The sequence below is a fragment of the Mus caroli genome, unplaced genomic scaffold, assembly GCF_978045245.1.
Source record: "Mus caroli unplaced genomic scaffold, Mus_caroli_1 scaffold_17, whole genome shotgun sequence".
Taxonomy (NCBI): Eukaryota; Metazoa; Chordata; class Mammalia; order Rodentia; family Muridae; genus Mus; species Mus caroli.
Genome location: NW_028227272.1, coordinates 12,691,068 through 12,704,475, shown reverse-complemented (window position 1 = coordinate 12,704,475; position 13,408 = coordinate 12,691,068). Strand labels below are relative to the sequence as shown.

At 42.5% G+C, this 13,408-nt stretch overlaps 1 pseudogene; it reads right to left on the bottom strand.

The window, feature by feature from the left end:
* Window positions 1-3,222: 3,222 nt before the first annotated feature.
* On the bottom strand, window positions 3,223-11,898 carry LOC110312013 (large ribosomal subunit protein eL30-like; annotated as a pseudogene).
* Window positions 11,899-13,408: the final 1,510 nt, after the last annotated feature.

Below are 13,408 nucleotides of genomic sequence, written 5' to 3'. Positions count from 1 at the left end.
TCACCCTATGCAACCAGCCAATGCCTGAAAAGGTTTCTTGCTACACCAATAAGAATAAGCCAGCTAGCCCTGTTGCCTAAATCTGCCCCTTACAAGGTATAAAAAGTGTGTTCTTTGTTTGTTCTGGGTCTCTCCTCTGGCCTGTGTGCTGGGGGGGGGGGGGTGCAACATGTTGGATCAATAAAAATCATCATGCAGTTTGCAGCAATGGTGATCTCTGTGGTCTTTATGAGTGAGAGTCTTTTGACGGACTCCAACAGGGCCACCCACTTATCAGTCAGGATCTTCTAATCATGTGTACTCTTTACCAAGGAATGCACTTTTTGGAGTTATTCCAGCACAAAGCCTTGGTATTGACGTCTCTAGCTGATCTCTTGCCAAGGCATGTTTGTGTTATAGTTAGCTATTTTTGAAGCCCTGACATGTTGCATCTGAAGCATGACCACAGGGCTACCAAATTCTTAACAGTTGGTGAGCATCTCCAACTGTGTTACAGTGTCAAAAGCCAACATCCAATACCCTGTTACAGCTCTTTTTTGGGGGAGGAGAGAACCCAGGAAAGTTGAATTTCTGTCCAAGGCTGCAAAGGCTGCAAATGCATAGAATGGCTTAGAGCAATGTCTGCCTTGGCAGCCCAGGGCTGTCAATTTTAATAATTTCCTTCCTCTAAAGGGGCCCTAGTTACTGCCACATTCATTCTATAACTTCACAAAAGCATTTGCTTTGTTTCTGAAAAATTTACCAAGTAAGTATGCCACTGACCTGAGAATGCTTCTAAGATTCTGGGCAATATTCTTTTCCATCTGTGGTTGTGTTAGTAATACCAGTTAATTAAGCTCTCAGCTTCATGTTCCTGATATACAAACTAGGAATGCTACAGTAAATATCTTCTAAGGCCTCTATCCCCACACAGGTATTCTTTTGAGCATCCCAAACTCTCTAGACCACTGGTCAGTAAGGCAGGCAGCACAACTGTGAATATCATGACAGTGGACCTGGCCAACAAAGCACCCATGAGTGGAAATTTCCCCTTCAGTTCATCAAGATGAGTTCCCCTTCTCTGCTGTGAGGCAACTTGAACTGCTGATGCACAGGGGTGCTTCTCTGAAGTGGCCTGGCCAGCTCTGAGTTGGGGCCAATTCCATGCATTTTCAGATGCTAAAGGACATGGGAGCAGAATTACACCAGCAGACAACTATTCTGACAGTGATGCACAAATCAACAATCATCTGCTCCTGAAATCAACTTTATAAAGAGACACCCATGTTATCATATGACATTGGAACCTGGGATTGGCCTCTAGACTGTGCTAACATGAGTAGTGTAGGAAGGAGGCAAGGAAAAGCCAAACAACCTAGGGTCACAAGGCGACAGGGTTTTGATGGTGGGAACAAAACAGATATTTTCTGGGAGTGGCAAATGAAAAGGAGATCCCAAGGAATATCCTGCTGCCAAGCCCAAAGGAAAATATTTACAGCAGCAGCCAGAAGTCAATTAGAACTGTTCTATCTAACTACCCAAAATAGCTTGAGTCAGATCTGACCACCAGGCAGCACTTCTTGCACCTGCACATGAGTTCATTGTGATATTTTCCTTTATAAGCCTGCCCTGAACATTTTTCAGGGTTATAGTCTCAGCCCCAAAGACTGATCGTTCAGTACTGGGGTGTGTGTTCAATAAACCATCCCTGTCTGAGATCAGTGCTTGTGTGGTTTATGGAGAGACTCAGAGGTCCCAACATTTACTAGTTCTCAGTTTTCTTCCCCACTAAGGATAGATGAGGACAAAAGTGTTTAAATTACCAATCATACTAGATTGACTCTAAACCAGTTTCTGATCAGTTACTGAGTTCATTTCCCAAGTCCATCACCATTTGAAAGCGTTTAGCTCTAAATAGTCTCAAGAATTCCCTTCCCTCCCAAGGCTCAGCAATAACAAGCCTGTGTCTCTCTCAAGAACGTGGATAAAAGAGCCTCTATCCGATGTGTGATGAGATAGCGTGACCTTCTTGTTAGCACATGGACTGCTCACTTTGGGTCCCACTCTGGTTCTACAACAGCCACTGATTTCCTGCAAAAGGATTGGCAGCTTCCCTCAGAGGCTGGAGACTGTCACAGGATTAGAAACATATCCAAATGAAGATCTCTCCCACAAGAGCACAGGAGGATTATCATAAAGAGAACAGCCCCAGCTTGTTAGGAAAACAACTCTTGGGATATCCTGCACTTGTCCAGGCGCTCTCCTCACATTTTTTTGTTTCTTTGTTTGTTTCTGCACAGGAGATTAAAGGTGTTTTGTTTTTTGTTTTTTGTTTTTGTTTTTTGTTTTTGTTTTTTTTTTAAGCAAGAGAAGTGCCCTTCACTGGCTTCACATGCGAGTGAGATCTAAGCAAAAGAGTCAGTGTGAAATACTGTTTCTCTCTCCGTTTCATGTGACCTCACCTTGTCTTGACTTGGTTTCTTGTCTTCCTCCAGAGTCACACAGTATTTAGGCTGCTGAAACAGAATCCATAAGATGCTAAGCTTACAAACAAAAGGTATTTTATTTTATAGTGATGGAGTCTAGGTACCAAATGAGAATTCCAGAGGATCTGGTGTTTGTTGAGGGCCCACACTGGCTCACAAATGGTGTCTTCTCACTGCTAACAGATGAAGCCAAAGCAGGAGATACAATTTTTTTGTGGGTGCATTTATCTAATTATTGATGACTTTTCCATGTAAATGATTCTGCTTTAGCACACAGTCTCCACTGAGCTGTGGTTTAAACACAATCATTTTGGAGGAGAGAGAGATGTAAGCCAAAGCTTCTGATGATCTTACTTTTCCTTAATGTCCCCAGAGGAAGGAGCACTAATTCTAGTCTTAATCTGTTGGTTCATTATATCTCTCCATTGCTTCTGTTTACAGTCTCATCACCCAATTTAACAAAATGTAGAATATTCCAGAGGGTCATTTACTTAGAACACTGATTCCAGATCTACCCCATTCCTTTGTCCAGCCATGTTCTTCTCACTGGGCTCACAGGACAATAGCAAACTGTGAAGCTCACTGAGCACATTCTTGAAATTGTTCCCAGAAAGCCTGACTTTTCCTTTTCTTCTTCATCTTCTTCTTCTCCTCCTTCCACCTCCTTCCTCCTCCTCCTCCTCCTCCTCCTTCTCCTTCTTCTTTTTCTCTTCTTCTTTTCAAAAGGAGCTCTGGCAAAGTTTTATTAAAGGAAAACTTTCTTGTTTACTTCTCACCAGTCTGTTCTGGCATGCTTCTAATAATATCAGAATCACCTGGGTCAATGATAGCCAGTGTACATACTCTGTAGTGTTTTCCACTCGCTGTGCCCAGTTCAATATTATTGCCACTGTAGTGATAGACACCAGTTTTAGCTATCATGGCATAGTACTATTTCAGATTTCCTGGGCAGTTGTTGGCAAGGATAACCAATTTCACTTTGCCTTGTCTGATCATCTTTAGAGTCTGTTTATACCCCACAATGTACTTTCCACTTTGCATAGCCTAAAGTTGATCGACTCCAGAGACTTTTTCGTCTTTTTTTTTCACCACCATCTTCCTGCCTTAGGTGCGGGCCAACCCCCAACCAAGATCAGCTGCCAAGATGGCCAGGGAGCAAGAAGAGATCCTATCCTCTTCTTCTTCTTTGGGGGGGGGGTTCTTTTTTCCTATTTATTTATTTTTTATTAGATATTTTCTTTATATACATTTCAAATGCTATCCGAAAGTTCCCTATACCCTCCCTCCACCCTACTCCCCTACCCACCCACTACCGCTTCTTGGCCCTGGCATTCCCCTGTACTGGGGCATATAAAGTTTGCAATACCAAGGGGCCTCTATTCCCAGTGATGGCTGACTAGGCCATCTTCTGCTACATATGCTACATATGCAGCTCTGGGAGTACTGGTTAGTTCATATTGTTGTTCCACCTATAGGGTTGTAGATCCTTTCAGCTCCTTGCCAACTGGTAATAAGAACACATGCTCCACTATGTTCATAGCAGCCTTATTTATAATAGCCAGAAGCTGGAAAGAATCCAGATGTCCCTCAACAGAAGAATGGATACAGAAAATGTGGTACATTTACATAATAGCTGAGTACTACTCAGCTATTAAAAACAATGGATTTATGAAATTCTTGGACAAATGGATGTATCTGGAGGATATCATCCTTAGTGAGGTAACCTAATCACAAAAGAAGTCATTAGATATGCACTCACTGTGGATATTAGCCCAGAAACATAGAACACCCAAGATACAATTTGCAAAACACAAGAAAATCAAGAAGAGGGAAGACCAATGGGTGGATACTTCATTCCTCCTTAGAATAGGGAACAAAATACCCACGAAAGGAGTCACAGAGACGAATTTTGGAGCTAAGATGAAAGGATGGACTATCCAGAGACTACCCCACCGGGGGATCCATCCCATAATCAGCCACCAAACCCAGACACTATTGCATATGCCTTTCCTCTTCTTATTTCTCCTCCTCCTCCATGCATTTGCAGATGATGTGTATAAAGGATAATCACTACGCAAATGTGAATTTGGGCACATGGGCCAGCTAAGCTACTGATAAATGGTAGTCGTTCCCTTAACCTCAGGTTGAGATTGTCCCTGTGCATGAGGCATTTGGAATGTCACATATACCCTTCAGGTGTATTGATGACATTGAGAAGGAATCAAACATAGTATCTTTGTGGAATCCCTGAGGTCTATTATTCCCACAGCTGAATCTCCCTTCTCCATTTTGAAGTCTGTGATTCATTCCATAGGCTGCTCAGGGGAGCATTATGGACATATTGGGAACATGAAAAAATGCCAAGATCTAAATGTAGCTGTACACCATAGAAATGTGCCCAATTTGTTGTTTGTCTATGGGACTCGGATGTTAGTCTGATCAGGAGCAGAGCTCTTTGTACCTTTTCATCTCCCTGGAATGAGGAATTCAGATGGAGCAGATGCAGAAGTGACTTCTAAAGGAAGAGGTCATGACTCTGTTCTTTAAGCTGACATTAGTGAGAAAAAAATAGATACTGGGATGTTATCATTTTTTATGGTCCAGATAAAGAACTAACACAGAGGTGTAGCTCACCTAGTACTTAAATTACTCTCTTAAAATGACATTCCATACATTTCAGTTCTGCATGTTATGTCTTTTCTAAAAGTAAGTTTGCTTTAAAGTTACACATACACACACACACACAAAAAGAAAAGAAAAAATCACACACACACACTGATTTTCTATTTTCTTAGAACAAACATAAGAATTTTTAATTCTTCAGGTCTGGAAAAAAATGTAAATATGTCTTCTAGAATATAGGAAAAGCTAGGTGGAGGATTTGTGGTTCTTGTACCAGCTGGCAATTATGGTGGGAGGTTATATTGTCATTTCGGCAAAGAATAGGTCTAATCTGGAAAATGAGGTAGGTATTTCTTTTACTCATAGTAATTTTGGAGCAAACTTCATAAGGAAAATAACACCACTGACTCACCCTGATAAAAATGTATAAGTCACCTTTGGATAATATCTAACTAAACATTTTATGACATCAACAAACTTCTGAAAAAAATGAGAATTAAATTGGAATTCTTATAACATGGATTTTGAGGGTCATGTTGTTCTTTTTTTGTTGCTTGTTACTCTCAGAACTGAAACTCAGTAGTAACCTGGCCAGAGAAAGCAGCACAAGTGCTGGGCTAGACTTGCTCTGTTTCTATCAAGTGAGAAACTACATCTCAACACAATGTGGAATATGAGAGAAGAACTCTAGATGCCACAGTACTGTTCCTTAAAGCCACGATAAAATAAGAAGTCTCAGGTGTCTTCTCCTCTGAAAGAATGAGAAACTGGACAACATAACTCAATCCAGTTAGGACACAGGAAATACAACATCACAGCTGAATCCTGGATTGGAGTAAACTGCCTGCCTAATCTGCCCTAAGCAAGCTTTGGACAAAAACTAGGGTTAGGAAGAAGGGTTATAAATGAAAAAGGAGTCAAAGTCGTACTTCTAGACAGAAAGTACAGCTGTCATTCATGTGTCTACAAACAATTCCATAATCAACCTTTAAGATCCTTGAGAAAGCTGGGCAGTGGTGGCACATGCCTTTAATCCCAGCACTTGGAGGCAGAGGCAGGAGGATTTCTGAGTTCAGGCTACACAGAGAAACCCTGTCTTGAAACCCCTGCCCCCCCCCAAAAAAAAAAGAAAAAGAAAAAAATCCTTGAGAAAACATTCAGAGGAGTGATTATTTTTCTACCTGAAAGTTGATCTTTTTCACACAGTATTTTCTGATTATTGTTTTCTCTCTGCAGTTCCTCTCAGATCCTCACCACTTCCCTACCCACCCAATTCCATACTCTTTGTTTCTCTCTATCATTACCGTACAAACAGGCATCTAAAAATATTAAAATAAATCTACCCGAAGACCCAGCTCTACTACTCTTGGGAATGTACCCAAAAGATGCCCCGCCATGCCACAGGGGCACCTGTTTCACTATGTTCATAGCGGCCTTACTTGTGATATCCAGAAGATGCCCCGCCATGCCACAGGGGCGCCTGTTTCACTGTGTTCATAGCGGCCTTACTTGTGATATCCAGAAGATGCCCCGCCATGCCACAGGGGCGCCTGTTTCACTATGTTCATAGCGGCCTTACTTGTGATATCCAGAAGCTGTAAACCTAGATGTCCCATGATAGAAAAATGGATACAGAAAATGCAGTTCATTTACACAATGGATTACTACTCAGCTATTAAGAACAAGGACATCCTGACTTTTACAGGCAAAGGGATGGAACTGAAAAATATCACCCTGAGTGAGGTAACTCAGACCCAAAAGGACATGCAAGACCCAAAAGGTATGTACTCACTAATAAGTGGATATTAGCCAAAAAAGAAAAAGAAAAAAGAAAAACCCATAAAGAATACACAAGATACAGTCCACAGAATTCAAAAGGTTCAACAAGCTGAAGTGCCCAAGTGAGTATGCCTCAGTCCCATTTGGGAGAGAGAAGAAAGCAATCACAAGGGGAGGGAGGGAGAGAACTGGGAGGGCAAATGGGTCAGGGGGGGCGGATAGTGAGGAGGGTAGAGTGGTACCTGATTTGGTACTGGGGGAGGGAAAAGGACTGAAGCCCTGAGGGCCAGCAGAAAGAATGTAAACAGGCAACCTCAGGAAATAGGAGGTTGGGGGTACTCCCAGAATGCACCAGAGACCTGGGAGGTGAGAAACTCCCAGGACTCATAGGGAGGAACCTTTGATGAAATGCCCAACAGTAGGGAGAGGGAACTTATAGAGCCCACCTCCAGCAGGAAGACAGGACATCAAGTGAGGGATGGGGTTATCATCCCACAGTCATACATCTGGCCCGAAATTGTTTCTGTCTGAAAGAATTACAGGGATGGAAATGGAGAGGAGCCTTAGGAAAAGAAGGTCCAGTGACAGGCCCAAAGTGGGATCCAGCTCAAGGGGAGCTCCCAAGGCCTGACACTATTACTGAGGCTATGAAACCCTCACAAAAAGGGATCATGACTGCCCTCTGAAAGACAACAAGCAGCTGAAAGAGTCAGTTGCAGATATTTGCACCCAACCAATGGTCAGAAGCAGCTGACCCCTGTTGTTGAATTAGGAAAGGCTTAAAGAAGCTGGAGGAGGAGGGCAACCCTGTAAGAGGATCAGCAGTCTCAATTAATCTGGACTCCTGAGATCTCTCAAACACTGGACCATCAAACAGGCAGCATACACCAGCTGATATGAGGACCCCAACAAACATACAGTAGAGGACATCCAGGTCTGTGTTCATTCAGAGATGAAGCACCTAACCCTCAAAAGACTGGAGGCCCTAGGGAGTTTAGAGGTCAGGTGGGGTAGGGGGGTGGGGGCATCTTTGTAGAGATGGAGTGGGGTGGGGAGGAGGTGTGGGACATGATGCAGTCAGAGGGTGGATGGGGGCGGGGAATGGAATATGGAGTGTAAAAAATGAATTACAAATAAAATAAAATTTAAAAATATTAAAATAAAATAAAAATAAACAAACCAAAACAGACAGAAGAAAAAGAGCCAAAGCAAAAGAAGAAACATGTATAGGTGTGTGCGCTCACACACACACACACACACACACACACACACACACACATTTGTACACAAGAATCCCATGGAAACACAAAACTAGAGAACACAATTTAAAAGTAACTTTTACGTATGTGCCAGGGGCCTCAGACCAACCCATGTTGGTTGGTGTCTTAGTCTCTGGGGAACTTGATGACAAGGGAGGAGGATGAAGGAAGGAGCACTCTCCCAGAGCCAAAGCTGAGGGGTGGAGTAGGGTGGGTGAAGAACTCTAGGAGGGGAGAACGGGAGGGGGAACAACATCTGTAAATAAATAAAATAATTAATTTTTTAAAAAGTAACTTTTAAGCCGGACGTGGTGGCGCACACCTTTAATCCCAGCACTCGGGAGGCAGAGGCAGGTGGATTTCTGAGTTCGAGGCCAGCCTGGTCTACAGAGTGAGTTCCAGGACAGCCAGGGCTACACAGAGAAACCCTGTCTCGAAAAAACAAAAACAAAAACAAACAAACAAAAAAAGTAACTTTTATTCTCCTCTAACTACCACACCTATTAATTTTTCTTTAAAAAATTAGACATGGGGAGATAAAGGAACAAAACTTAGAATAAGCATGGAAGAAACCAGGACTGTCAATCAGCATGCATAATTTAATTAAGGAAAGGAAATGACTGGCACCTGGTCACTTGGAAATGCCAGAGTGAAAGTGCCAACAACCTGGTGACCTTTGCTATTCTGGTTAGAACCTACTTCCACCTACAGCTACCCAACAGTAGGGAGAGGAACTCCTTACTGAGAATTGTTTAGGCCCCAAACTTGGGATTTGTATCTCAATGAATACAACCCATCCCTATGAAAGAATTGGCATGTGCTTTGTATCCTCCACCAACATAATCTATCCTCATGCTTATCACTGATCCTACCTCAGGGCCCTTGCTCTAAGCTCTGTTTATCCAATAAAACTCATTGTAAAGGTCACAGGTGCATGGCTACCTTGCTAGGAAGTCTCTATGTAGATACGAATAAAACTTCTTTGTGGTAAATGTCACTTGGAAACCTCGTCACAAAGTTTTGCCATGCTTAAATGTATAAGAATAAACCATGAGGTCAGACTCTTAAGGTTTTGACCCATTGCCTGCCAAGATGGCAGCTTTCACTTCATTCTTGAGCTCTCAGGAATCATCTCCCCAGTGGCCCTGAGGCCTGCAGGACACCCGACAACGAGAAACAATCACTGAGTACGGCAATCCAGCCCCAGAAAGACAAATGTCACATCTCTCTCGTTGGCTGCACCTAGCTCCAAATCTTTAGATAAGAGTAGTCTAAGTAATTGCAGAAAGTAGGGAGAGACCACTGTTGAAATCAGGAGAGTAAGGAGAAACAGAGAGGGCAATAGCAGGGTACACATGATCTGATTGAGAAAATAAAAACAAGGGGGGTACTTTAGGGAAGTAGGGGTAACACAACAATAAGTATGTCTGAAAGGTACAAGCAATCATACTATTATCGATTTATCTTTTAAAAACCTAAAATACATATAATATGTTTGAAAGTACACATACATAATTTAAATGAAATTTTCTCATCTGGACTGACAATGAGCCAAAGACCACCTAACAAAAACTTTCAATAACAAGATATGAAAATACTTTTGAGCTATTGGTCAGGGATGTCCAAGAAATTCTCAAAACCTTACAAGCTATCATATTACATTAGGTCACCCTGCAGAGGCAGGAGGACACCATGCTGAAGACACCATGAACGTCAGACACAGGGCCCAGAGGCCCTTGAGCTGGGGGCTGAACTGCATGTCTCTCCCCTGAAGACTAGCTTTCATGGTACCAGCAAGCACCAAGCAAGCTTCCTGAGGAGAGAAGTTGTAGCCAGCTATGATGCCTGCAAACCACAACAATGACCAACATGTACAACAGTCCTACGAGGGCAGCAGTGGCATGCATACCTTGGCAGCTCTCTAGCTGGACTTACTCAACAAGAAGGAATTTATTCTTGATACTGGAAACCTAACCAAGTATCTAGAGCTAGTGAAGTCGTGGATGCTAACCATCACCTAACTAACCTACCATAATCCCTAACAACAATCTAATCCCTTATAACCTCAGGTAAGTGTAGTCCTTACTCCTCAGGTAGAGAACTTTCCTTGGAACAAATGGAGACTTTATGGATGAGACTTGGGGATACAGCTTGGATTAGAGTTAGCAACAGTGTTAGGTACACCATTAAGACTAGGCTTAGTGTTAGGCTTAGTGCTGTGATCAGGCCCCAGGTTGTTTAAGGATAAGGATCCATTTGATGTCTGGGTTTAGGTTAGTATTAGGGCTATGGTTTAGATTATTAATTGGGTTAAAATTAGGGATAGTTTTAAGGGCAGAGCTATTAAGAAAATGTGTGACACTGTGAGCTTGTGTGAGACTGTGTATGTATGAGCATGAGTGGGAGTGGAATAGTAGTATGTTTGCATGTCATGATGTGTTTGTGTGATCATGTTTGTGTATTTGTATATAAGTATGGTTAGTGTACATAATTTTAAGTGTAAGACTGTGTTTCTTTGAGTATGTGTTTGGAGGTATAATAGGGTGATGTGTGTGTGTGTGTGTGTGTGTGTGTGTGCATGCTCAGGAATGCATAGAAATGACAGTGTACAGAGAACAAGTGCATAAGTATATTCCACACAAGTGAGTGTCAGTGAATCAGCTGCACAAAAATATTAGGGGAAATTGTGACAGCATGTAAGAGAGTCTCTGTGTGTGTCCATGTGTGAATGTGTAGGAAACAATAGGTGTGAATGTGTGACTGTGGGTGTGAGAAAAAAGTACTTAAGATTGTGTATACTTACATGAGTGTATATATATATTGTGTGTGTTGTGGTGTAAAAGTGTGTAACATCATGTTCAATTTACTTTTTGTTGCTGTGATAGACATCATAATCAAAAGCAACTTGAGAAAGAATGTGTATTTCAGCTTACAGGTCAGTCCATTGACAAGGGAAGCCAAGGGAGGTATGGAAAGTAGGACTGGAAAGCAGGAACCATGGAGAAAAGCTGCTTACTGGCTTGCTTCCTCTGACTTGTTTCTTTTGGTGTGCTCAGTTACCTTTTACAGTCCATACCCATGTGCCTAAGAATAGCACGACCCACAGTGGGTTGGGCCCTCTTTCATTAATAGAAATTAAGAAAAAGCCTCACACATATGACCACAGGACAAACTGATAGAGGCAATTCCTCAATTGAGATTTCTACTCTGTTAATGTGTAGGTTTGAGTTAAGCTGAGAAAGACTAGTCAGCGAAGAGTGTATACGTATGTTCAAAGATGTATAAAGGTATTAGGGTGTTACTATGTGTATGTAAGGGCATGTTTACTTGCCTCAAGCATTTCTGTGTGAGGTTGTGTGTTTAACACACTGTGTGTGCAGTGTGAGCATGCAGGCATGCGAGCATTCAAGTGTGAGAATGTATACTTGCATGCAACATGATTGTGAGTGTATATGACACTGAGTCACATGTGAGCATCTGAGAGTATAACAGTGTGAAAGAATATGTAACAACATATTCTTAGTTAGGGCTTCTATTCTTTTGATAAAACACCATGACCCAAATCAACTTGGGGAGGAAAGGGCTCATATTATCTCACAGGTTGTGATCCATCATCTGTGGAAATCAGGGCCTGAACTCAAGACAGAACACAAAGGTAGGAGCTGGTGCAAAGGCCATGGCGAAATGTTGCTTACTGGCTTATTTCCCATTGCTAGCTTAGCCTGCTCTGATATACCATCCAGGACCACATGCCCAGGTGCGGTACCAGCCATAGTCACCTGGGCATTCTGGTATCAGTCATCAATTTAAAAAAAGATGCACTCCAGGCTTGCCCACAGGCCATCTGATAGGGTCATTTTCTCAATGGAGGATCTTCCCAGATGACTGTATCTTGTGTCGTGTTGGCAAAACACTAGCCAAGACAATGTGTGTGTGTGTGAGAGAGAGAGAGAGATATTTTGTATGAATATGTTGTGTGTACATAAATGTTTGAATTTTTAAGTGTGTATTAGTACAAGAGCCCTTTATTAAGGTCTCCAAGTCTGTGCAATTTAGCCCCCTGGACTTTCCTAAAGTTGAGGCCATGTATGATTAGGTCAGAATTGTATGAAAATGGTGGAGTGACTTATGTGAGGGTCCAATGACCCTACCTTGACCTTCCTTCTATGAATGGACACTGGCCATCCATGGACCTGAGGTGATATATTCCTACAAACAGGCAGAGCTGATCACATGCAGGTAACAGCTGTCTGGCTAGGGAGTGATGCTGTGCCTCACTTAGATTTGCCTCCGGTTTGTACTCTTGGGCATTCTGACCAATAAGAGCTGGTTCCTGGAGCCATCAATCCTACAATAAACTAATGAGGCAGGGAGGCCCTACATTTACATCATGACCACAGTTCTGCAAAAACCTGAGATATTCTGGAATCCTGCAAACAAGCACCTGATGTTCCACCCTGGGAAGCAGGTGCCAGATTAGATGCAAACATCCTGTAATGTCTGCTCCTGGAGCCAAACTCATTCCCCACAGCCCACACTGGCTCTTCACAGTCACCAGCAGCTTCCTGTCACCATGGTCCTCACTGTGACAGATGCGCCATTCAACATGGAAATGGTGTTTAGTCCTTAGATCTGGACCTTGGTGACTGGCCAAAGGTTCACTAAGTATGAAGACCGGAAGTGCAGAACCAGGGAAGCTGTGTTCAGTATAAGGAAGAAAGAAGGAAGGCTGAAAAACGGACTAGATGCTCTAAATTCTCCCCCTCCCGGTAATGAATACTTTTCCCCCTAAGAATGAAGACTATTCACCCAATATACTTTTATATTGAAAATATTTTTCATACTCTATAATCTGATCATGATTTCCCTCCCTTATCTCCTCCCTGAACTTTGCCACTTCCCGACCTTCTCAAGTTCTGTCTCTCTCCCTCCTCTCTTTTCTAGCAAATAGGCACATTAAAAAAAAAAAAAATGAAGCCAAATAAAACAAATTGAAAAAATAAAAACACCAATCAACAAACATACACATACGGACACACACACATATGCAAAAGACTAGTAAAATAAAATGGACAAAGCATCAGGAGACAAAATATCTCCAAGAGTGCCCCCGCACAAATTTTAGATGCCCCTCCTGGTCCCCTTTCACTCTGTGTAGGCACTTCTAGACGGTTCCCCCGGTCCACTCTTTCCCGATGGCAGTGACAATCATGGTAACCGGCCAAACATTTGCAGTTCTCAAACATTTGCAGTTCTCAACACACCGGCCAAGCTAACGTGTTG